The sequence below is a fragment of the Zosterops lateralis genome (genome assembly GCF_965231275.1).
Source record: "Zosterops lateralis genome assembly, chromosome: 5".
In the NCBI taxonomy this organism is placed as follows: domain Eukaryota; kingdom Metazoa; phylum Chordata; class Aves; order Passeriformes; family Zosteropidae; genus Zosterops; species Zosterops lateralis.
The window spans coordinates 3,672,043-3,698,006 of NC_139766.1; positions in this window are offsets into that span (position 1 = coordinate 3,672,043).

Here is a 25,964-nt window from a genome sequence, read left to right on the forward strand (position 1 = left end):
ACAGAAGTAAATTTGTAGTCAATCTGCTTTCTTGTTTGGTCCTGTACTGTAGATTTTTAAAAACTAAAGAAACTCACTTGAACCAAAAATGAGTCACCAATATCTTGACCCATCCTGACCTTGCTTTCATCTGTGACAAGATTTCTGGGACTGTTTCCCCCTAGTTGTGTTATAGCTGTGTTGGGCATCAATAACGTTGTCTAATGATCTAATCCTTTTTGATTGAAGCCTAAAACGAGATTAACTCACCAAATGTCATTAATTCTCAGACAAAAAAAAAATTGTGACAGCACTAAGGCTGAAAGTATAAGAAACAATTAGAAAAACAGCAAAAAGTTAATAAGGATGTGCAATTCCAAAATAAAGCAAAATAAAACCAGAATAGTGCACCGAGAAGTACAAGGTATTAAGATGAAAAAAACAGATTTTAAAAAATCTTAAGTGTGACTCACAGTGGAATCAAGTAAATAATTATGTAACTAAAGGTATTGAAATTGGTGGTTTTAAGGGAAATAAACTTTACCTTCATTTAATCCATACAGTCCCTATACATTGTATTTTCTATCTATAATGAGCATCCCAACCCTCTCTCAAGGGAGACAAACTCCAACCCTAGGTCAGCTTTTCCTTTGCAAATATCAAGCCAAATTTTGAGTTCTTTGTGTTCATCCTTGATCTGAAGGTTTTGATAGCCTTCCCACACAGACTTTTTGGTTTCTTGTTGAACAGTTGGTTGTTTTGATACAGGCACCCTTCACAACTTGGCAGGTGCTTAAAATATGCCAGGTGTGAAATTTGCTGTCAATGAATCACTCTAGAATTGCTCCAATTCCACACATCCCTGGTGGGACATCCATTGCCTAAATTTAAAGGACTCTCAGCAATTTCCTCTCAAGTGGCACAAATAGTAATCAAGTCAATCTTAATTGGGCAATTTTCAGAATGTCCCATTTTGCAGCCTTGCCTTCTACATAAATAATAAACTAAATAGTTTAGTTTATTTTTTGAACTATTTCTTTGTTTACAGGCCTTGGGGAAACTGGTTTAAGTCAGAAGAACTGCTGGCACACACTGGTGGTTTAGAAGTTTCTAGCAGTGCTTGGGAAAATAGAAATAACACATTTCTCGATGTCTCGAGCAGTTGTAAGCAGCTTCTCCATATTTTTTGTGGAATTTCCTCTCTCCTTTAAGAAGTCTGGTGGATCACAGTGTCACCAGAGTGGGCTGGCACACTCACTCGCTCACATGAAGAGTAAATTTAGGAGATTTCATCACCCACACCTCACCATCTCCAGGACTGGCACGTGGAAATGGGTTTGTGCTCACACAAGGAACTGGTGTGTTCACCAGTTTTTAATTTCTGGTGATGAGGGTGGAGGGAAGTGTCCTTTGATGTGCATGATCAGCTGGGTCATTCTTGGCCCTGGGACCTCATGAGTCTCCAAGAAATTCCCCAGAAATTTCATGAGTCTCTCTCTTTCAAGGGATTTTTGTCAAGCATATCTCATCTTTTTTTTTTTTTTCCAAGTCGTCTTCTTTCAACTCAGGATCTGCTGGAGTTTCAGTTTTCAGACCTTCCTGGAGCTCTCATGCCCAAGCCTTCAGTGCCTGCCTTCTGGAAGTTGCAGTCATTTGTTTTAAGTGAGTTCATGGAAAATCTGCAGCTCTTTGGACACTGAAGGGTCTTAAGGCCAGTCAAGCAGCAAAAGAGAAACAACAGTTGCCATGATGAAATTCAAGCCTTCAAACGTCAAGCTCAATAAATCTCGAACAATCTGAGATTTCCACAGCAGTGCTCTTCCTTACTGACAGCCATGATTTTCCTGTAAAAAATTACAGATACTGCCAGATCAAAAAATGCTGGTTCGGGGTCATCCTTTGAGATGGGGTCACTTTACACCTTTTCCTTTTTATGATTCTAGATCAATTCTGCCATTTTGATGGGCATTTTTCATGGCAGTGATTAGCTGTTGGTCAAAACCTTTCCCTTCCAACAGCCAGGAGACACTTTTATATATTAATAAGTCAAACCCCACACAACCCAAAGCTCTTGTTTTATTCTTGGCATGTTGCACAGTGAGCTGTAAGATCTTTCTTCTCTGAGCAGCTGAAGAGCACCAGAATTCCCTGTGTCAGAAGTTAATGGGGCTTGTCTTTGTCAACCTCATAGAAAAGATCCATACAACTATTTGAGCACTATTTGCTTAGTGGGGATTCTGGTTATTAATATATTTTAGTTATTAATATATTTTATTTATTCAGCACCATTTTTTCCAGGGTATTAGTATCCTTTAAAGCTGTCAAGAGTCATGACCGTGGTCAGAATATACTGAATAAACATGCTAAGACTGCTTTAAGTGTTCTCTTAAAATAAGTTTTTTAGGATGTTTCTGTCCTGAATTTTTACCCGTTTCTCCCATAATTTGCTGTAATTATACATTTGATTCCTGAGTTATCAATTACATTGCTGCTTGAAAATAACCTTAGGCCTTGAAATGTTATTGCTTTCTCTGAATTTTAATTCTGGCTCCTAACTTTCTTCATCTGATAATGAAGGAACTCTTTTCAGAGGCAATGGCATTGATTATATACTGCTGCTTTACCTTTTAATCTCAAAATGTAAATTTTTTTCTGTACTCTTCAGAACAAAATCTTGGAGAAGAATATATGACCATATATATGACCATATGTTTTTGGTATGAATAAGCTATTTTTCTCTAGCAATGAAGGCCACCATTTTGTGCAAACATTTTCCCTTCATAAAAAAATTTGTTGAACTAGATGTGGGTTTATGTCCAAGTAATTTCTCCAGTCCTTCAACTGAAAGGATCTCCACCCCTACAAATAGTCCCTGTTTAAGAAAGTACTGGCAAAACTATCTCAATTTTAAATTTAGTTTGATATTTAGGGAGAAACAGCCTTATTTGAAGACACTGTGAAAAGGCTTGTTTGCCTCAGTGGCTCAGCTGTCTCTGGCCCAATCTCCCAACCTGCCCAGCCACTGCTGACAGCACTGGCAAATCCTTTCCTCGAGGGTGTGCAGATGGTTCTGGAACCAGTTATGCCCTTTTGAGCCACTGTTTGAATTCAGAATCCTTTGATCAGTTCCAAGCAGCTGCTAAGGCCGTTATCAGGGGAAGAAGAGTTATTCTTCATTTAGTTCAAGGTTTGATACAGCCCCTGTATGTAATCCAGATTTAATTATGGTCTATAAGCCTCACATATGCTCACAATTTAATGTTGTCACACTAATGCAATGCTTTGCTTGGTGCTATTCATGTCTGAGATGAGCTTTAGGTGCTGTTTTGCTGGGAAATATATAAAATATCAGTGTATGTTACTGTCCTTGTCCTAGAAAACTTCCTCAAAACAAAGCAGAACATGTTGGAAAATAATCAATAGGAACAGCACAATAAAATTCATATTAATAAAATTGTAATGCTGCAATGAACTCTCCCTGCTAAGTTTGTTTCCTTCTTCTCTGGACACTTTGAGAGTTTGATTTAGAGGACAACAAGGTGATTGTGTGGATATTTACAGAGTTCTTCCTGCTCTTGAGGGCAGCGTGGGAGAAAGCATAACAGCTCCTGGGAATTTTGAAGGGCAGGTTTGAGAGGGGGCAGCCAACCCCTTAGGAGTCAATCCCACCTATGAGTAACCAGCTGTGACTCATCAGAGGCTTTGGCTCCTTTCATTAAGGCTTTTCAAAGTCTCCACATCCTAAAAAAAACATGTGGGCAACACACGAGTGTGATTAAGTCAGAGCAACACTCAGGCTCACAGGCTATTACAGGAGATAACACCATTAATTCTCCTAAGTGCTTGTACACAGAAATAGCAAAGGAAGATGAACAGCTTCAAGAGCTCCACAACCCCTGGTATAATTGTATTATAGCAACCACAAAAAGCCCCTGGTATCCCAGCACCAAACACCCTTTCTGTGTTTTCTGTGACTTGCAGAGTGCACAATGCTCCTTGTTGGCCTCACTATTCATCAACCAGATCTAAAGGCCACCATTAAATGAACCACACAGACTTGAGCAGTGCCTGTATTTATTCTGTCTCCTTTCCACAAAATCACTTCTGGGAGTCCCTGTGTTAATTTTTAGTTTGGTCTGATTCCCAAAGCTTTAGGCTATCTCCTGCTGTAATTCCAGGCTTCTGTACCTTTGACATACAGAATTTGTTTGATCAGACGGTAACAGCTTCTCATCGCTGTGCACTCATATCTCTCCTCAGACAAATTCACTGATTCCTTCACATTTCAGCCCAGCATCAGTTCAAAATAAATGTTCAAAATGCAAAAAGCACTCTGACAGGCACTCTGTGCTTTTTAGATGTGTGACACTTGCCAACTTTTAGAGCTTCCTACTATCTGCCATCCCCAGCCCCCGTTCCTGGTTACAGCTCTCTCTGTTCCCTCACAAAAGACCACCTTCAGCATTTTCAGCTGATTTTTAATCACATTATAACAGAATCACAGAATGGTTTGGGTCATTCTCTTGACAAATCAATTACGATGACAGGATGTGTAAACCTCCCCTTTATTTCTGCCTAGAGATTAAAAGGAGTGTTTTAGGGACCAGACTCAGTCTTCAAGACCACGTTTGATGGAGCTCTGAGCAACCTGATCTAGTGGAAGGTGTCCCTGCCCATGGCAGGAGGTGAAATGAGATGAGCTTTAAGGTTCCTTCCAACACAAAACATTCTGTGATGGGATATCACGTAATTTTGGAAAGCACAGGTGTTTTTTAGAGCTGAGGTTAAGAGATGACAGGACTATAAGATTTTTTGTTAAGTGTGGATAAGTTGGAATTGAGAAGCCCAGCAGTAAAGGTGTGAACATGCTGCTATCACACCAAATCTCTGGTCATGGATGCCAAGGACTTGAAACAACTTTTGGATTTGTTCTGGCAGCTGGGACATAAGTATGTCGAATCAGTATTTTGATAGAAATGTCTGAATTCCTGTCACTTGTTAAAGAAGCTTCTGGAAAATGGGAAGTGGCACCATCTTACATGGTTGCAGTGCAGAAAAACTCTACAATGTCAGACCAGATGATTGAAGAGATGACATTAAAAGATTGGTTAAAGCTGTGTTCATGATGCCATTAAAAGGTTAAAAGATTTTGTTAAAACTGTTCATGATATTTCATTAACTGAGTTAAAGTAGATTAGCACTTCTGAGACACTCTTGCCCATTTTCTCCCTGCCCTTATTATCTGAAGTACACATCTAACATGAGAACCATCTCCCTTTTTTCCTAGTGTGTTCTAGTTTTTGCCTCTGTGAAGGTGGAATTCAATCCACCAGCAAAGCTGAGAAAATGTCTAAGTGCACTGAAACACCCACAACTTCAGTTCAGTGCCTTCTAAACTAACACCTGAATCTCAGAACTGAGGATCTGTAGGAAATATTTGGATCAAATTTGACTTGACTTGCTGAAAATGTTCTGGAAGCCCTGTTTTATTTTTCAGAAAATGTGTGCTGTGCAGAGTAGACAGAGCCTGCAGACTCTCCTGGACCTCCTGCTTCAAGTTTTACCCAAGAAATAGCAAAATATTCCTTAGCCTTTCTCTACATCTATTTAGTCTCCAAAACAGACTTTGTTCATTTTGCTGTTGGTTTCCTATAACCAGATTTGAATGGATAATGTGGGAGAATAAATTCTCAACAGAGGGAGTTGATAATTTTGGAGTAAATTTAATTGGCAGAGAGTAGTTGCTACTGGTCTTTTTTAGTGTTTAAAGCTAATGAAACATAGACTGAAGATTTCTGATAACAATGAACTTCTTCCTGTCTGAGGAGTTTTGTTTACCCAAGTTGATCACCAAGAACAACAGTTCAATTATTTACCATTGAAAATGTTTTCTATAAACTGTATTAGCTCCACAGGAGGGAATGTTTTTATGGAAGAAGTTTCACTTAATTTCTGGAGGAAAGAGGTTGTATTTACAAGTGCACAGAAGAGTCAATTTAAATAGGCAATATAAAAATATTTTTTTAAAAACCCAAACATTTTTTTGTCTTAGTCTCTCAGCTGTCTTCTTCTCAGCCTTTTCCACAAAACATGAAAATCTGGCTGGTTGGAATTTCAGCTTTGCAATCAGTCTCCTGCTGAAGGAAGGGCACAGACTGTGTGTGAACATGAGCAGTGCAAACATCTACACCAGAGCTAATCACTCCAGGATTCCTGGCCATCTGCTGGGAATCAAGAGAGTCTCCCCAAATGGGTCTGGAGGATGAGTCAGCTCCCAATGCAGGTGTGTAAAGGAGGTCTGATGAGTCACGATTTAAAATTGCACAGTTCTCTTTGAATACTTAGGAGAGCCTTGGGTGTCTAGCTCACACTGGAAAGAAAAAAAAAAAATAAATAAAGGTTAGACTAAATTTTCTTCCATCTGGAGACTATTTTTTTTCCTCATTTTTAAGCAGAGCTTTGTGGTGCTGAACTGTTTTTTTGCCTTCAGTAACTTCCCAGTGGTCCATGTGTGATGGGAACATGTTACACAAGTTCATTTTTTCCTTTTGTGTTTAAAGCACCATTCAGCCAGCTGAGACAAAAGAAAATAAAAATTGAAAAGGAAGAACAAATATAATTTTTTAAATGAAAACCATCATAATTTAGGACATTTTTAGTGGACTATAATCATTAATCTTATGAAAGAATCCTTTTTAATTCTTTAATCCATTTATGTTGCTGGACAGGAAGAGGGGTCAAACTGTCTCACTGCAGACATTCTAGACTTGAACAAAACCTATTTTTTCATGGTACCATCCCATGTATCTTACAATGAAGAAGAAACCTGCCACGGTAATCTGCGGATGTTCATTATGGCATTGAAAAAATAGTCTTTTCTATTAACATAATTATAGGATGATGGCACTGGGCAAATCGGGGACATGTTTGGGATTCTCAGATCTTGAAAACCAGCAATTATGACCACAGGGATCTCTGTTAGGAAGAGTTATAAACTGGTAATTGCCTGTAAGCACAGAGGAGCCTGTGAAAGCTTTTCTGAAATGTTTCCCATGCTTTAAACTACTCTGTTACACAGCATTTACTGGAGTTTATTGCAAATTTCAGCATTACAAACCAATTTTTCCCAGAGATGGCCTTTTTGTCATGCTGAGCAATGGTGGGTTGTCAGAAATCCTAGGAGCAGCCTTTTTTCCTGTTGAGGTGTTTTTGCAAGATGTAGAAGCCCTAAGCTTGTAATTTGTGGGTCTACCTGTGTTGGTGAGTGAGTGATCCCAAACCCATCCTCAACAAAGGACTCGGTTCCGAAGAGAGACTTTGAATTCAGCTCCTTGAAGAAATGTGAAATATTCTGCAGAAACCTCCCGACATTTCCACAGAGGTCCTGCCATTTTCAAGATGTGGCACCTCCTCCTCCAAGCCCCGCTCTCTCAGATAACACTCATTTCACAAGATTTTTCTGCTGTACTCTGGAGCAGCCAGGCTGGAGTTCAAACAGAAGGGATCAATTGTCCATGACTGACACCACAACCAGGGCTGGCATTGAAGGGAACATAATGGGCAGGGATGATTGGAACTGACATTAAACCAATCGAATATGAAGTCCCTGAGCTAAATCCCTGCCTTGGAAGTGTAAATTGCTCTGAGGGCTGACAAAGCAGCTCTGATGTTGTAGCTCAGAGCAGGGTGAGCACAGTTTTGGACAGCTGCTGCCATCTCAAGTCAGATACACCCCTGGGTTCTGTCAAGGCCCTGATTGTCTCAGTGTGAGATATCCTTCAGCTCTGAAAACTAAACATCTGATTGGAAAATTGGCACAGGCTCTCTCTGAGCACATCCTTGCTCTCAGTGTCCTCTCACTCCCTAAATGGACCAACGTGACACCTACTGCCATTGCATTGCTTATTCTATTTAAAATGTTGATCCTTTCTTTTCTCTGTGTGTCATCTTTATTTAGATATCACCTGTTTGCACTAAGGATTGTGCCTCCCACAGCACAACTTTAAATCTCTTTAATCTTTAGTATCATCCTGGACCCTCAGGAAATCCATAACCCACTCCCTGATGAGATGATTTCCTCCCTATTCTTGTGGAAGGAACTCTGAATCTACAGGGCGGGAAAAAAGAACTCATCAATCTTATTCACTGTAGGGAAGGACTAATTTTTTTTTCTCAAGACCTCTGAATACTGTATTTGGAATGCATCAAGAAATCAAGATTTAGGCTAGTGAGGCTGTGGCACAGGTTATCCAGAGAAGCTGTGGCTGCCCTTGGATCCCTGGAAGTGTCCAAGGCCAGGCTGGACAGGGCTTGGAGCAACCTGGGCTAGTGGAAGGTGTCCCTGCCCATGGCAGGGGTGGAACTGGATGGTCTTTAAGGTCCTGTTCCAATCCAACCCATTCTGTGTTTCCATGAGAAGAAGCAGCAGGATTTTGATCAGTAGTTCTCAATTATGTCACTTTAAGGTGATACAACCCACACTGGCCTGCTGTGTTCAGCGCAGATAAAGGTTGGGAATGTCAGCTCTATCCATGAGAGCCAGGAGGGACAGGACAGCATCAGCTCAGGCAGCATCCACCTTCCTTAAAATGCCACATGTAGCTCCTGGCAGGGAAGTTACAACGAAGGAAGAACCCAGAGTGCTCATGTTTTCACCCAAGGAGCAGCTGCTCCTGCTCCAATGTCCCTCAGAAGTGAGAGGCTCAGCTGACAGAGCAGTTGCTTCACTAACTCAGGAACAACTGAAATAAAGGAGCCTTAATTCGTTCCTGCAGTTCACAAGGCAAATTGTCCCGCAAATTACTCCTCCTCCACTTGCTCGTTAGTGGCAGTTGTGAAAACCTTCACAGTTTAATTAGCAGTAATCATGAGTGCCTGGAAAAGAGAACACCCAAACCCAAAAGGGAAATATTTATCTTCCTGAGCTGCACTTTGAGGTGCAAATGAGAAGAAAAACCATGTTTGACATTTTGAACAATTGAAGTCCCACCATTTTCAGGTATGATAAAATTCTATACCTCAAAGAAGTGTTTTCATAACTGCTTATGGCTTGATATAACCTGGGTGAGATAAAATCCATTAAATATTTCATTTTGGTACTTCTTCAGGCTGTGCTCTTTCTCTTCAGCCAAAAAAAATAAAATAAAAAGAACCAACTGTCTAGAGTGATAGCTAAAAGACTTTATCATCTTTCAGTGGTTGTAGTATGAGTGTTAAAATCATCACCCTGTGCAAGACTGAGAACTGCTGAAAATCAGGACACTCATGAAATTATTGGGCAGCAGACTCTGAGCTCCAAAATGGATTTACTCTAGTTAATTCTTAGAATAATGAATAAATAAAACTGGAGGAAACCTTGAATTGCATCTGAAAACAGCAGGGCAAGAACTGGAGATGTGGCTCCTCATAAGGAGTATCTTAAATACGTGAAGTGAAATGAAATTCCTTTTATTTTTCTCAAAGTGCTTGAGACTACACAAAGATCATTTTGCAGTTTCTCGATTATTTAAGGTATGAAGAAAGAATGATAATAGAGAAAGAGGTTTTGTAATTTGCCAGCTTAGAGAGCAACAGCTGCCATCTGCAGGGAATCAATGAGTTTTATTGAACCCATGATAAAATAGAAGTACTTGGTGTTTTAACACTTGGTCTGTGACTAGAAATATTTTACATTTCTCATGTTTTACAAAAGGATTTTTGGTGTCTCACAGCTGTTCTCCCTTTTTTCAAGCATCAGGTTCACTAAACACATTATTAAAAAAAATGCTTTTTTTCTTGAGGTCCCTCTTTCACTGCCTTTAACTGAGATGGACTCTGATCCACCTCAGAAACAGAAAATTTCTTCACCTCAACACTTCAAAGTGGTTTTCTTCAAGGTTTCTGAATTGCTTTAACAGTAATGTCCGTGTCAAAATGTTATCAAAAAAGATATTGAGTTTTTATAGTTTTTTTTCCCCCACACATTGGCCTACTTGCAAATCAAATTCCTTTAACCTTGTTCTTCCTAGATTTTTTTGTTAGCCATATCCAGTTTTTTATTGATTGCTTTTTTATCAATAAGCAATAATCATACCAATTCTGCTTGTGTATCATGGGACACTGATTTTTTGTAATTTTTTTCTTGGAGTCTGACTTTTGTTCCCAGCAACAGCTGACTATAGCCCTTCTCTATTTCATGAGCTCTGGACTTGGATTTCCATGTTTTTTAAGGCTGAAAAATGAACCTGCAGAAACCAATCAGATGCTAAAGGGCCTGAAGCTGGACAATGGCAAAACAAGTCAAACTGACATTTTCTCTCCTGCTGAAATGAGTTCTGGAAGACAATGGACTAAAACCTGGAAATTTTCACCCTGAATCTGTTTCTGCCAAGTACTTGTTTGAAGGCCATATTAATCTCCTTCAGCACTGAAAACTTTAACCAGAAATCTAATTTGAGGTCACTTTGACTGGAGATTTTGAAATTAATACCACTTTCTTGAATAAAAATCTTTGGATGAAAGTAACTAATTATGATAATTAGTTATCATTATCTGATAATAATATAATTATCAGATTAACTGATAATAATAATTAGAAAAGACTTAAAATATATGAAACAAGCAATTCACAGCTCAGTTTGTCACCATCCCTGATTGATGCCCTTAGATCCAGAGCAATGTCTCTGCTGTGTTTTCTGAGGTGGATAACACTCTCTTCCCTTTCTTGCCCTCTCATCACTTCTTAGACATGAAACTTGCCCTTAGGATCTTCACAGGGCTCAATTACTCAATTTAGTTTTTGGCCCTGGTGTATTAGAAAAAAACACACCAGGAACCTGGGATTGCATGGGATCCTCTTGGGTGCAGAATTTGGTCCTTTCTTCATCATCAAGTTGGAGCTGGTTGGAAGTAAAGACTTCCAAACTAGGGCTGGAGAACAGAATTGCAGGTGCTTGGAAAAGTGTCTACCTCACAAAGTGCACTTGTCACCAGGAAATGACAGTGAGCTGTAATATGTAGATAAAGAATCCTGATGGAATTGCTGCCTTTGATCACATTCTCCCTAGCACAGACTGAAAATCAAGCTACAAGTCCTCCTGTACCGTTAGCAAAGCTGTGTTCTGCTCTCTTACACAGACTTGAATGGATGAAGGAATTAAGCTATCACCTGGGGTGTCCAAACATTTGGAAATCTCAAGAATAACAAAGCGTTTAAAGTGTGTTACATTCTGTACTTCAGATCTTCAGAACAACACAATTATAGCTAATGCTGTGCCCTGCAATCTGTCAAGCCAAAGCCTTTCTTTCTGACGTATTGTTTGCACATTGTAATTTATTTTAATGCTCTGTAGAGGTAAGAAGCGAGGGAAGAAATCTAAAATATTCTTGCTGTCCTTCTCCCTCCTCCTCTGAGAATCTCAGAGTAACTTGTCAAAAAGTGAAGGTTGGGAGGTTTTCTTAATTTAAATAAGCCGGTTTTCAAATGTTCTTTATTAGGGGATGTTCATATTTTGTCAGCTGTGGCTGGTACAGCCTGGATAATAGTGGGCAGTTTTGACACAATCTGTACAGATTTTGCTATAATTAGACAGACGTGCAGAACATCCTTCAGAGTAGAAAATGACTGGTAAAATGCAGAATTCACTGGCAGGTTTTGGAGATCTCGTGCTGTCATCTGCAGACATCTCTTCTGTCCCTCAGGTAAGCTCACAGCAAAGCCTACAAGAACAACACAGCCCCAAAAGTGACACATCCTTTCATGAGAGCAGAGACCATGGGCAATTCCACAGCCTTTGATGGGTACAGAATGTCTCAGAGCAAAAGACAGACCTGGAGATCCTGGAGTGGGGCCAGCAGAGGCTGCAAAGGTGATGAAGGGACTGAAGCATTTCCAAGCCCAGGAGAGGCTGAGGGAGCTGGGGCTGCTCAGCCCGGAGAGGAGCCCCAGCTGAGAGGGGCCCTCAACCCTCTCTGTCCCTGTGTGTCCCTGTCTGTTCCTGTGTGCACAGAGGGTCAGAGCAGGGCTCAGGCTCTTCTCCAGTGTGGAAACCCTTGAACCACTCAGGGAAACCTCCATGGCTTTGATCTGGAAGAATTTACCATAGAGTTTCCCTGCCTAGGCTGAAAGAAAAGATTCTCCCTCATGTGTGATCTACCTCAGTTTTACTTCCCCCATTGGCCCATGGGCTTTGCCCCCCTCTAGAGTTTATATATGTCCCTAATTCTTGTGGTTTCTCCTTTCCCTGTTTCCCCATTGGGTGTGGTATCCCTGGTGGCTTACCCTGTGTTCCCTATAGGACATTGCCCTTTGCCCTGTGCCCTCAGACCACTGGTTCCTGACCCCACAGTTAACCCTGTGCACACTGTGGTGGTGCTTGAATTCAATTCCAGTTGGGTTTTCACTGCTCCAGTTTGGTTTTATAAGTTGTGTTTTATAATTGTTTTGGAAAATTGTAATTATTACTATTGTTTAAGATGGCCTCTCCTTCCCTCAGACTTTCCCGCCAAACCTTGGTTGTCCCGGTTACCCCATCCCATAATAGTTGTTTAACAGTTTTCTGTTATATGTCAATCTTTAAGTTATATAACTTCCCCACCCCCTCATCATGCATTCCTCCTCCCCAAGTTACTTATTATTGGTTCAAAATTTGTTCATTCCCTTGTTACAAGTTGGCAAAAGGTTATGATTGGTCCCACTCAATCCCACCCCTGTAACCCACTCAATAAAGAGCCGTGTCATCCCAAGGTCAGCGTCTCTCCGGAGCACTGACTTGGGGACCACGCACCCCCTTGGCTGCAAATCCTGAGAGTCCCGCCTCTCTATTCTGCGCACTATCCGCACCGTGGTCAGGTTTGCTCACTCCTCTGGCAAAGTGGCCCCCGGGTTGTGGTGGCGGCAGGGCTGGCCGGAGCTGCACCCTTGGTAGCCGACCACTGCAGCACACCTTTGATCTTGGTATTTTCTCCTGATCCCTTCAACGTGGTGGACATAATAAAACCTTACTGGAATTCCTCATGCAGGAGGCTCTTCCTGTCTTTCCTTCACTGAGCTGTCTGGGGGGTGTGTGTGTGTGCAGGGACTGGAAATGGATTCTCCTGTGTCCTACTCTGAGTGTCTTCTGAAGGAGATGCTTTGAGAAGGCAGCAGCATTTCACCTTCCTGCCTCACTGCTACACTGCAGGGCCCAGCAATGGCACCAGAGCCATGGGCAGGGTCTGAGCCCAGGGAGTTCCACCTGAACACGAGGAAGAACTTCCCTGTGCAGTGACCAAGCACTGAACAGATTGTCCAGAGAGGCTGTGGAGTCTCCTCCCTGGGGATATTCCAGAGCTGCTGGACACAACCCTGTGCCCTGTGCTCTGGGATGGCCCAGCCTGAGCGGGGAGGTGGCACCAGGTGACCCCACTGTGGTCCCTTCCAGCCTGGCCCATCCTGGGATCCTTTGAGATTTAGGCAGAGTCATGGATCTACTTGGACAAGATCTTGTTTCTCATTTGGGATTGACACCAAGTGGGATTGAGGGTTATCTGGAATTTATGATATCTTGAACAGGTTTGAAGACTTGCAGCAAACCGATCATTTTAATTGCTCTGGTATTGAATTCATGGCTCCAGCCTGGAATTCCTGTGTGTGGTAGCAAAGACATGTGTGTTCTTTCTGATAGCTGGGCCAGGAATTATTACCTGAATATCCACCAGGAAAATCATCAGGGCAAAAGGAAATTTCACATAAGCAGCTTCAAGTTGCTTCAAACAGGACACAGGTTTATTAAAGAAAAAAAGTAAAAGAAAAAGGAGAAAAAAATAATTGGCTCTTGAGTTTATCTTCCACTTTGCCTCAACTCTCTCCAGATCTCTGTCTTAGAATAAGAACATCACACACCACAGCACTCACCAGTTGCCTTAATTGTCTTTTCACTCAGGGAAGTTTTGGGATGAGCATGAGGGCAATGGCAGCTGAGGAAATCTGCTCATTAAGTGGGAGTGAGCAGAAACAAACAAAGCTCTCCTTTGGCATTTTGTGTTTGGGATCACTCACACTGTTTCCATCTTCACTGGAGTGTATCTTGCTGAAAGGTTGTGTTCAAGACCATGAAGACACAAGACTAAAGTCATACTGATTGTTCACACAACTTGGAAATCTACCCTCATTTGTTCCATATGCTTCTTGCAAATGTGATTTATGGCTATTTTTTTCTTCTTGAGAGTAAAGACTTTCTCTATTATGCAAAGATCTGTTCTTGTCTTTTATAGTCTGTGCAGCCTTTTCTGCATGATTTTCTCATGTGGTTAGAAAAATCCACAATTTACAAGTTGTAAAATAAACTGAGATACAAAATATGGTTTATAAAAATGAGCGAACCAGAGCATAAAACTGCCACAGGCTACACTCCTACTCCAAAAGTAAGCCCAAGTTTAAAAACAAATCTAGGATTGTTTTAACTTGCTGCTGCTAAGTCAGCACTACTGTGTGTAGTCTGAGGTCTCCTCAGCACGGCACAGCACACATTTGGTATTGTCACATCATTAATTCTGTTTCCTGTCTAAAACACAGCCCTCAGGAATGGGCATTTGAAGAGGCTGCAGGGTGTTGACACTGCTTGAAGACTCAAGGAACTCTTCCAGTACACAAACCCGTGAACTGTTAAAAATTACTGTATTTCCTACTTTTCATGTGTTGTGGGTTGTATCCAGGTTCAAAAGGCTTGTTGTTGGTCTGAAAGGTTCCCTTTTTAAATGCAGTTTTCTGAGCAGGAGTGTGAAACATTAACAGCTTCATTGCAATAATGCTGGGCATGGATTGGAAGGAAGAAAATGAAGTGTTAGTGATGGCAAATCCAAAGGCTCTGAGGCACAGGTCTGAGTGTGCCTGTGTAGGCAACACTGGTTCTCTTGAAGTCTGCCCAGAAATATTAAAATAAATATGCTTTACATACCTACTCACAGACCTGTGAGACTTGGAGTTTGCCACTGGAGTCAGAGAGGAATTTAACTAAAAGATGAATAAAGAGAACTTTTAATAACTACTGTTCAATCTAGTTACACTGACTGACTTAATTTTGTACAAACCCTGTTTTATTCCTTACCTACTGTCCCTATTTTATTCCTTATCCAATCATCCAGGGGTTTAACTTCAGGCCTGCTCTCTTAGGCTTCACCTGACCACTGTCACTGCAACTCCTGTGCTGGAAAACAACTGCTGAAACAGGAGGTCATGTACCCCCATCTATATTTTACCTTTAAAAACTTTCTGTTCACATTTGAGGGGAAATCAGAGAAAATCAGGCCAGCTAGAAGGTTAGTGTGAATTAAGGACATTCCTATTACTTTCTTGAGTTGTACTTGTCAGTTTAAAGGCGGTTAAGACCTGAATATCTTCATTCATGCTCTGCTTTCTGTTCTCTTTTCCTCCCAATGCCCAGGTTTTTCTTCTTCATCCAGCTGCCCTCAGCTTTAACTACCTGAATGCTCTGCAGGGAGCCATGAAATTCATTGCAGAGTGATAAGTTACTCCAGGAAACCAACAAGGAAAATGATCCGTTTCTCACCTTCCAGATCCAAAATTAGATGCCTAAATTTGGAAGCTGATCTCCATTTTTATATTTTTTATCCCTACAGAAAACCCCTCTGGCAGATAATTTATTTGGCTCTTCTAAGAGCAAAGTCTCTGGAGATGCCTGACTTCCTCCAGCGATTTTAGAAGGAAGATTAATGTAAATAAATTCAAGGACATCTCAGCTCAGTCCATAAATCTGGGGTGAAGTTGTAGACTCTGACTCCTTTTGTTAAAGACTTCTTCAATAAAGAAACTCTGTCTTGAAAAAATTATATAACATGGGAGCACATAACAAAATAAGGACATTCCAGCATTCATTTAATTCCACTTTGTCAAGCCAAAGTAAGTTCGTGCTTCATAGACAAGCTCTAAAATTGCTGCTTTTATTCCAGCCAAACTTCATGCATTTATGGCCATGAATATTCCAATTACTTACATTTAATGGTTCACTTGTCCTCATCTGGGCCACAGCACGTCCTTGTGCCCATGTCCTTCACCCCGTTGCTGTGGGGAGGAACAAGTTGGCTAAAACTGCCCTCGGGGCTCTGAAATCATGAAATCTCAGGTTGTGTGAGCACAGGAACTGCTGTGCTGTCCAGGGGCAAGGCATGGTGATGCTGCTCACACTGATGAATTATGCAGCGTGACTGAAGTCAATCAATACCGTTCCCTGTGATTTATGTCCATTCAGACACTCTGACTCATGGCGGGGTCAACACTCTGACACTTTTCCACTGTGGAGAAATGCTGCTAATTTGGGATTTTTTTTTTTCATGGTGAAGATCTGTTTTTGGAAAGAACATTTATACGAATCTTTTTTTTATTTTTATTTTTTTTTTTTTTTTTAGCACAAATTTTACAGAGATTATGAAACCAGCTTCAGAAATAATTTGCCTTCTATAATCTAATAAATAGATAAATCAATAAACACTTTTATCATCAGGTTAAAGGTTAATGAGGTAAGAAATACCAAGCAGGCTGAGAAGTGGGCAGCTGGGGAAGAGCCGATGAAGTTGTAGCTGATGATTTTTCCTTCCTTAAGTGAAAAGAACACACGTACAAAAGAGACGCTAATTAGTCTCTCTTCAGTTGGAAAAAGAACACAGTGAAAAAATCAAGCAAAACTACACAGTAGCAAGCAGTGCTGTTGCCATTCTGGGATTTTTTTCTGTATTTCAGACCGAGGAGTTTTATGTGGAACTAAGGAACTCCTCTGGAAATCAAATGCAGAGAAGCCACGTCAGGATCACCAAAATAACGCTCAGAATTCAGCAAGTTGTGTGCAAAGATGGCAAATTTCAGACCTATAGAGCTGGGAAGGTTAAATGGGGAGATCAGACACTGTGCTGAAAGAGGTGGAAACTCTTCATAAAAACCTCTGTTGACCAGACATCTTCCTTTCCTCCTCCAGCCACTTCCAGACGAGCTCCCTTCAGTTTCCAAGCTTAACTTGGTGCCTTTTCAGTGGTTTCAGAGAACAGAACTACGCTTGGTCTCACGAGGGCACATTATTAGCCAGGAAATTTTCTTCCTTCTTGTGGCTTTCTGGGATTATCAGTCCGTAGCAATCATAAGCATTTTTCCCTCAGATGGATGTCTGGCTCAGGAAGGTCTCTGGTGAGCCACTAATTAGATAGAACCGTTTCTGAAAGGAAGTCAGCATTAAGAGGTTGTGCTCTGTGGTGCTATTTAGGTGTCTGCAGGGAAAACAACACATTCAGAAGCTCTTATCTTGGAGAAAATTACTTTTTTAAGATACAGAGTAGTTCCTAAAAAAAAACATGCCCAGTGAGGAAAGCCTAAAAGAACTGAAGCACTTTATTCCAAACAAGTCAATGTTGAAATAGAATGTCTGTAGTAGTCAGATACAGAAGAAAGTTTGTATCCAAGGCAGAGAGAGGAGGATGGGGAGATGTTTGGAGCCTGAGATTAAAAGATATGGAAGAGGAAGGCTGGAAAAGGTCAGGAAGAAGCTTTGCAATTTTCCCAGGATGCTGTCCTACCATGGAGACTGTCTGCATGAATTAGGTGTATCTGGCTCAAAGCAGAAATCTTTCTTTTTCTTATTTTTTTCTCTTTTAAAGGAAGAATTAAAAATAATAGCTCCATTATGTCCATTGAATTTATTTCCCATCACCCTAGGTACAGGCACAGTTTAAGAAAGAGCACTGGAGTCCTCCCCTGAGTGCATCAATAATGTGTCCATCAGTGAGAGCTGTCTCTGAGCAGCTTTGGGAACTTCAGTGCACTGCTGACCTTTCAGTGAGCACAGGTTTTCTTATAATGTGGTGTTAGTGTCTCCTCCTCTCTGATCTTCCCTCTGAAGCTTCCAGGAAAGCCCCCAGAGCACCCAGAAGCTCAGACAGATGTGTCCTGGCTGCACATCTGCCCACCCATAAGCCCAAAAGCTCCGTGACCTTCAGCTCTCACGGTGCTGCAGCATTACAGGTCAAAGAGAAGAGTCAGGGCTGTGGAGCTGCCCCGTTTCTTCACATGAAAGTGCAGCTTTTAGGAATGGCTGCACATGGCACTGCAGGCTCTACATCTCTGCAGATAAGAGCAGCAAACTCTGAACCACCAGCTGTAGCTGGGCTGGATTGCAAAAGGTGTCTCTAGTCAAGGGCAATGGCTTGGGGACACAGAGCTGGTGTCCCCATGGCTGAGCAAGGTGTCCATGCTCCTCTTTTAGTGGCAGCAGATCCAGAGAAGTGCCAGAGAAATTATTAGAGGGATGGAACCTGTGTCCTATTAGAAAAGACTGGGAGACCAGGGTGTGTTCACATGGAGAAGAGAAGGCTCCAGGAAGACCTTAGAGCTTCTGCCAGTTCCTGAAGAGGCTTCAGGAGGGCTGGAGAAGGACTGAGGACAAGGGATGGAGGGACAGGACACAGGGAATGGCTTAGCACTGAAAAAGAGTAGGTTTGAAATGGGTATTAGGAAGAAATTGTTCCCTTTGAGGATTGGGAGGCGCCGGCACAGGGTGCCCAGAGAAGCTGTGGCTGCCCCTGGATCCCTGGAAGTGTCCAAGGCCAGGTTGGACAGGGCTTGGAGCAACCTGGGCTAGTAGGTGTCCCTGCCCATGGAAGGGGTAGAACTGGATCAGCTTTAATGCTCCTTCTAACCCAGACCATTTTGTGGTTTTATGATTCCAAAACAGTGCAGCTTTTCATGGCTGTGCACCTGAATCAGAAGCTGAAGGCAGAGCTTCCAGTCTGTCCATAACTTCTGCTTTTAAAAATTGGGATAGGATAAAGCCTAGGAATCCTTTAAAGTCTCTACGGAATTTTCTTGGACATAATGCATAATGAAGTCCCTGCTCTGTGGCTGGTTCACTTTAGTCTGTTGTCCAGTGTCCTGCCTTTCATCCTCACCCATCTTTGAAACCTGACACCAATGTAAGACCCCCATTGAGCTGTTAGTATTTCCTCCAGTGCTGAAAGGTGACTTTTACCCTTACTAGGAAAAGGTCCCTTCCCTTCCCTTCCCTTCCCTTCCCTTCCCTTCCCTTCCCTTCCCTTCCCTTCCCTTCCCTTCCCTTCCCTTCCCTTCCCTTCCCTTCCCTTCCCTTCCCTTCCCTTCCCTTCCCTTCCCTTCCCTTCCCTTCCCTTCCCTTCCCTTCCCTTCCCTTCCCTTCCCTTCCCTTCCCTTCCCTTCCCTTCCCTTCCCTTCCCTTCCCTTCCCTTCCCTTCCCTTCCCTTCCCTTCCCTTCCCTTCCCCACCATTCCCCACCATTCCCCACCATTCCCCACCATCACATCTTGCAGCTGAAGTAGTTTTGAAAGGGGAATGTTCCCATTTCTGTGAATTCAATCTGGCATGCTGGATTCAGAGATTTAACTACTATAAATACTCAATTTCCAAGCCTACAGTCCAATTTCAAGTTCCTTCAAATATAAAGTTCCTGAAATACAAATAGGAAAAACCCAGAAGTCAAAAAGGAGTCTGTAATTATGTTTGTTTAAAAACACGTTCCTTTGAAACTAGGAGGTTTCAAATTTGATATTCCAGAATCAACAAATTTGAGTTGAAAAAACTAATTATTATTTTTTTAATCTGAAAATTATTCAGATTTCTTTTGGCCCACAAGAACAATTCCTACTGACCACTACCAAGCTCTGTGCTGAATGGGAGGTATTTTTGTCAGGGGTATTGCAGACGTGTCCCAGTTGATAAGAGACTTTGCAAATCTGTTGGATTAACTTGATCTGCTCCAAGGGGTGGCACTCTGGAAATCCATGTCCCAGGGCTGCCAAGTTAAGGAGCTCTTTCAAGTGCAGACAACATCCATGTGTTCCTCATTTACCCCAGGCTGGGTCATCACCAATCCTTCCCTTGGGTAACACAATTGATAAAATGCAAAGTTGAAGGGGGTTGGAGCTTTTTATTATCATTTCTAGAAGGTAAAGCTAAAAGGAGATAGAACTGATGAAATTTTTTATGCTGGTTGCTACAGAAGAGAAAAATAAGTGGGTTTGCATTGCTTTGACCTTGGCTAGAAGGGGTTTGGATATTTTCAAGACAGCAAAGTTCAAAAAGTCCCTGTGGCCTCTGTGCTCATGAGGACAACCCCTCCCCCAGCAACCTCTTCCTGTCCTCCAGGACATCAGTGGATTAAAAGGAATATTTTGTGACAGAAGATTAATTCTTACTGTTTATTTTCTTAAGTCATTTTGTGAACTTTTTTAAAAAATTATTTTATCTCTTCTCCACTTGAGAGCTCTGAACACTTGGAGGGTATTGAAGACTGAAGATAATCATAATAAAATAGCTTTGATCTTGGATTAAAAACTTGCCAAGGTGACAGAGAAGCACATGAATCAATTACAACTGATACACAAGATGCAAAGGTTACAGTTGGTCAGTATTGTAAGAATCCAGGAGCAAAGAAGCTTGCCAGTAATCACAGCCAGATCCATAGCTCTGTGTCAGCTGCTCTCTTCAGTGCACTTTGATTTAAAAAAAAAAAACCAAACAAGCAAAGGTGTGCAAGCTCAGGATCACTGAACACTCCTCCTGCAGGTATCCAGAGTTTTTAGGCATCCAAGGACACTTGAGAAGCCTCCACCTGCAGGATTCAAAGCAAGGCACAAGAGAGGAGAGGGAATTTGGGGCAGCGTAAGGTTCTGCTTTGTCAGAAGAATATTTCTGGGTCTTTTTTTTTTTTTTTTGAGAGGTTCTAATTTCTTTAGAGCAATTGTCATTGCCATTTGGCAGAGCTGCACCCCACTCAGTGCCTGTAGGAGGAGAAAGAATAAAATAAAATATGTGGGATCTTTATTTCTCATGTAGAGAGAACAAAGCACAGAGACAGACAAGTTGGTGCCATCATTGTGGTGACAATGACAAAACAATGTCTTTTTCTCAGCTGATTTTACAAGATAATATAAAGCTTTCAAAACAAAGCACTGTAAGTGCTCCTGAAATACAAATACAAGTGGTTTATAACCTCTCCAGCCCTGCAAAGTAATTCTTGCTATTTAAAATATGGCTGTGCTTAATGTTGCATATTTTCAGATCATGAGTTATGATTTGCTTTAAGTGGCTGCTGCATTTGCTCGCCTTTTGCTCCACAGAGGACAATTTTGGAATTCATTAACTTTTCACTCAGGGTCTGATAGGAATATTTGTACAACATTCCAAAGGGTGCTTGGTTAGCTCTGAAGAGACCTAACCCAGGCCCTAAGGGGTCTGTTTTTAATAGGATTTTAGAGGTGACATTAACAACAGGCTTGGGGCGATGGAGCACAGAGAGATGATGAGGTGTTGGGATAAAATGTGCTTTCTTCAGGTTTGATTAATGTGTTTTGGCTCCACAGGTCCCTCCAGAGCAGAAACTTTTCCCAACACACTCCTGTGCCTGAAGGGAGCCTGTGGCAGTGAGGAAAACCATCCTGCCCCACAGCACTTGGGGAAATCTGGACAACATTTTCTGACCCCTGGGCTGTGCATGTCCATCACCTTCTGCTTTCCGCTCTGCTGCCACTGCAAAGAGCCACTCTCCAGCACCTCAGGACATTTGGGGTCCTTCACAAAGGGCACTTGGCACAAGGCTGGTCTTGAGCCCAAATCCCTACTGAATTACTGCTGGATTTGGGGTGGGAAGGAAATTTGGAGCTCTCTAATCCAGCCTGCTCAAAGAAGGAAGAAATGAAATTTGCACACTTGGTAGCTCATGGCCAGAACCAGTTAAATCCTCAAGGTTCTCCCAGTATGTGTTGTAGTGTTGGTCACCACCATGGTGATGTCAAAATCCCCTCATTCAACACTTACTCAGAATTTTATTTCATATTCCTTTTTCCTCTCAATAGGAAATGGGACTTACTTGGGCATTTTCCTTCATTTTGAGCAACTTGTAAAAATATAAATAAGGCTGCAAAGCAGAGAAAACATCGACCACTTTTATTATTAAGGCTCTTCTGAAAATAATAAATAAAGAAATTAGGTAAAACTACAGCAGCAGGATTTAAATGCAAATCTTGCCTTGCTGCTCTTGCCTTACAGAAGAACAAGAAATTGATTCCTGGTTAGGATTCAGCCAGTTCACCCATCACATTGATGTTCATTTTTTGGGGTTACTGAAGAAATCCCAAGAGACTTTGCCTCAGAAATCAACATAGTCAGGAAAACTTCCCTATTAATAAAAGTATTTGAAGAGCATTTGAGAGAATGTATTAATTTTATACGAGAACTGAGAGCCTGGTGTTGAAAAAAAGATCTATATTTCTTATTTTTTAATGTTCTGACTCTGTTTGCACTGGAACATCATTGAAAACAAAAAGGTGAGAATAAATTCATGCTGCCTCTGACCATTTAGCTCTGTATTTAGGAAGAAAGCTCCTTTTTGTACTCACATATTTTGTCTGCCTGCAGAACGATGTGAATGTTTTCTGTCTTGATAAATTTTACAGATGAGTTTTATGATGACTTCTGAGTTTTAGAGCAGAATTTTAAAAGATATTTCTGGATGAACAGGTGTATTTATTATGAATGGCTCTCCTGCAGTTGCTCATCTACCCTCATCTTTAGTAGATTTGTCTGAAGTCACTGCAGGGAATATCTATTACAAAACTGTCTGTAACTTTGAAAACATTTATCATGGCAACAGCTCTTGAAGACAGAAGGAAGTTTTTTCTCTGTTGGTTTCAAGAGAGTAATGGAGCTGGTGCTTAGTAACTTACCAGGTGCTTTACTGGGATTGAGAAGTGAATTATAAAAGCAGGATTCCCCTGTCCTGAGTTAACATCCTGATGGCAAGAACATTTTCCTCTGTGTATCAGAGAGGAGAAGTTTCTGCCCTCTGGTGTGTCCATGGGTGCCGAGGATGAACAAGGATTAATTCTGCTTTGGATCTCAGTGCAATCAGTCATATACAGCAGGAAATCAAAGTACCCTTCTTGTGCTCATTAAAGAGCTGGTGGCATATTTTGGTTGGGTTTTTTTTACAGGAGAATTCTTCCCTTCAATGTGCAAATTCACATTTGGGTGTCTGTGCATTAAGTAGCATATACATATTCATCCTCACACCCTGTCTGCATCTTCTGCTGTGCCATGTGTGTTTAACTTGCATGGCAGCTATGCATCATCTTTTTAATTTTTTTTCAGTTAAATGACAGCGAAATTCTCATTAGTGCAGAGGTTATAAGGTTTTAAAATGTCAAGAAAAGCAAGGTGGATTTGGTAATTGATTAACCTGAGGTGATGCAAAGCTTCACCCTCAAACACTCAATCTTCAGTGGATTTAAAGATGTATTGAGTTGTCCAGTGACCAAGGACAGAATTAAATCTGAAATTTCCTTTGGAGTTGTCACTTACTCAGAAGTTTTTTCTTGAAAGAAGAATACTATTTGAAAATTAAAAATACACTAAACATGGTGTCTGTATAATTATTGCAGCTAATCTGACATAAACGTTTTAAACAAGCAAAGTTCTTTTGCTCATCAGTTCACCTACCTAGGCAATAAATGTCAAATGTGTGTGTAAAAATCAAATGCATTGTAGATATGCATAGATAAAAGGAACAGTAAAACATGTTTTTAGCAACCCACTCACAGTTTGGTAACATATGTCAGGCAGGGAATGTGGACATATGTTACGTCAGGCAAGCAGAGAGTTTTGGAGGGAAACCAAAATCTTTGGAGATAATGGTTCTACTCCCTGTCCTGTCCTGAATTCCTGAAGGGAGGGGTGGTAAGAGCACCAGAACCACTGCCTGAGGCCTCCTGTGGTGTCTCAGAGGTTGGGCAAAATGACAAGGAGATCAGCTGAAATTCACTACTAGGCTGAAATGTTCAGATCTGCTCAAAGGGATGGACTGTGGGAGGTGTTTTAAGTGTTGGAGTATTTCCAAAATGAGCAGAAATTTATCATGAATAACACGAGGTGTATTGGGTAATCTTTTACAGAGGTGCAAAACCTCATAACAACAACACTGCTGGTGTTGATCCAACTAAAAGCTGGTGTTTCTCTGATGGTCTTTAATAAATTCTGTTACATGTATTTCATGCAGATAAAACTTGTGCTCTCTGATTTTGTCATTTATGACCAGGAACACTTGACCAAGGCACTTCTGGACAGGAAAGAGATGCAGGAGAAGACCTGAAAATCCCAACAGGTGTGAAAATTATTGTAGAAATACCAGTAATGGTCACATTGCAGGAATGGGAACAAACCCAGTCAAGCAAGAATTGTGTTTTTATAAAAGCACATGAACACAGCAACCTCCTTTTCTTTTCAAGGAACACCTTGTAGGTGCAATTTTGCAACTAGAAAAAGGCAAAGGGAGGATTCTCTGATTTACTTAATTCTAGCATCCCTCACTTGCCTGTGTTGTGGAATTAGAGAATCACATCTTGCTTTTCTTCTTGCAGGAGCTCTGTGTCATTTCTGGCCTTGGTTGGACGGACTCCCCGAAAGAGTTCATTCTTCATCTTCCTCTCTCTACCATGGCTGATGCTCCTGCCTTCAGTACATGTGGTTGAAAATAATTAACTTTCTTATGGATTTAATTGTCAGCCTCATTAATACAGTGCTCTTTCTTCGAAACGTAAATGTAGTTAATTTTTGCAACACCTCTTTGAGGTAAGCACAGGGTCCCTTAATTACTGGGCTTATTTTGATGAGAAACTGAAACACACAAAGAGGAATCTACTAAATGTATCTACTGCCTCTGCATCCTCATTTTAGGACTTGTAATAAAAATGAGGTCAGAATAAAACTCATGGTCTCACCTGACCCTAAACTTTATAGAATCACAGAAACATTAAAGTTGTAATCAAATCAAATCATCAACCCAGCACCACCACCAGGTTTACCACTAAAATATGTCCTCAGCTCTCACATCCCCACATTTTTTGAACACTTCCAGGGATGGTGACTCCACCACTGCCCTGGGAAGCCTGATCCAATGCTTGACAACCCTTTCTGTGAAGAAATTTTCCCTAATATCAAACCTAAGCCTCTCTGGCACAACTTCAGGGCATTTCTTCTCCTCCTGCCATTTGTTTCCTTGGAGCAGGGGCTGAAGCCAAACTGTCTACAACCTTCTTGCAGGTAGTTGTAGAGAGTGAGTATGTCCTCCTTGAGCCTCCTTTTCCCCAGGCTGAGCCCCCCACAGCTGCTCCTGGTGCTCCAGACCCTTTCCCAGCTCAGTTGCCCTAAATGTCTTTCTTGTAGTGAGGGGCAAAGACTGGGGCTGCTCATTAAATCCTACCTGGATATCTTTATGTGGAAAACAGATTTCAAACAGATGCAAAAACCATTTTTGAGGTAGCACGACACAGGCCAGCTCCACTCTGGACTTTGCAGGGGAGCAAGATGGGGGTCAGCTTCTTTTCCCAGGAACCAGTGAGAAGATAAGAGGAAACGACCTCAAGGTCTGCCAGGAGAGGTTTAGGTTGGACATCACAAGAAATTTCTTAATGGAAAGTGTGGCCAGGCATTGAAAGTGGCTTCCCAGGGAGGTTTGGAGTCCCCATCCCTGGAGGGGTCCCAGGAATGCCTTGACATGGCACTCAGTGCTCTGGGCTGGTGACAAGGTGGGGATCAGTTGGACTCATGGCCTTGGAGGGCTTTCCCAACCTCAAAAATCCTGTGATTCTGTGAAGAAAAACACGAGTTTGCAGCTGCCTGCCATGCCCCACGATTTCGATGACCCTGTTGGTCTGGTATCTGTAGAACGAGATGTTTCTCATTTCATTCCTCATGAGGTGCTGTGGGTATGGAAGAACACAGGGCCTGCAGCTTAAAAGAAGCAGGTGGGGGGGTGCCAGGTGGAGCCTGAGCAGATAAAAAAAGCTCAGAGAGTGGATGGCAGCAATTCCTGAGATATATTCCTGACCCTCAGCCTGACGCATGCTGTGAACACAGATGTAAGTGGAGTGTGAGCAGGAGCTATTCCCTGTCTGCCTTGCTGAATTCTGACCTGTGCTGCTCCTGCCTTGCCTCCAGCTGA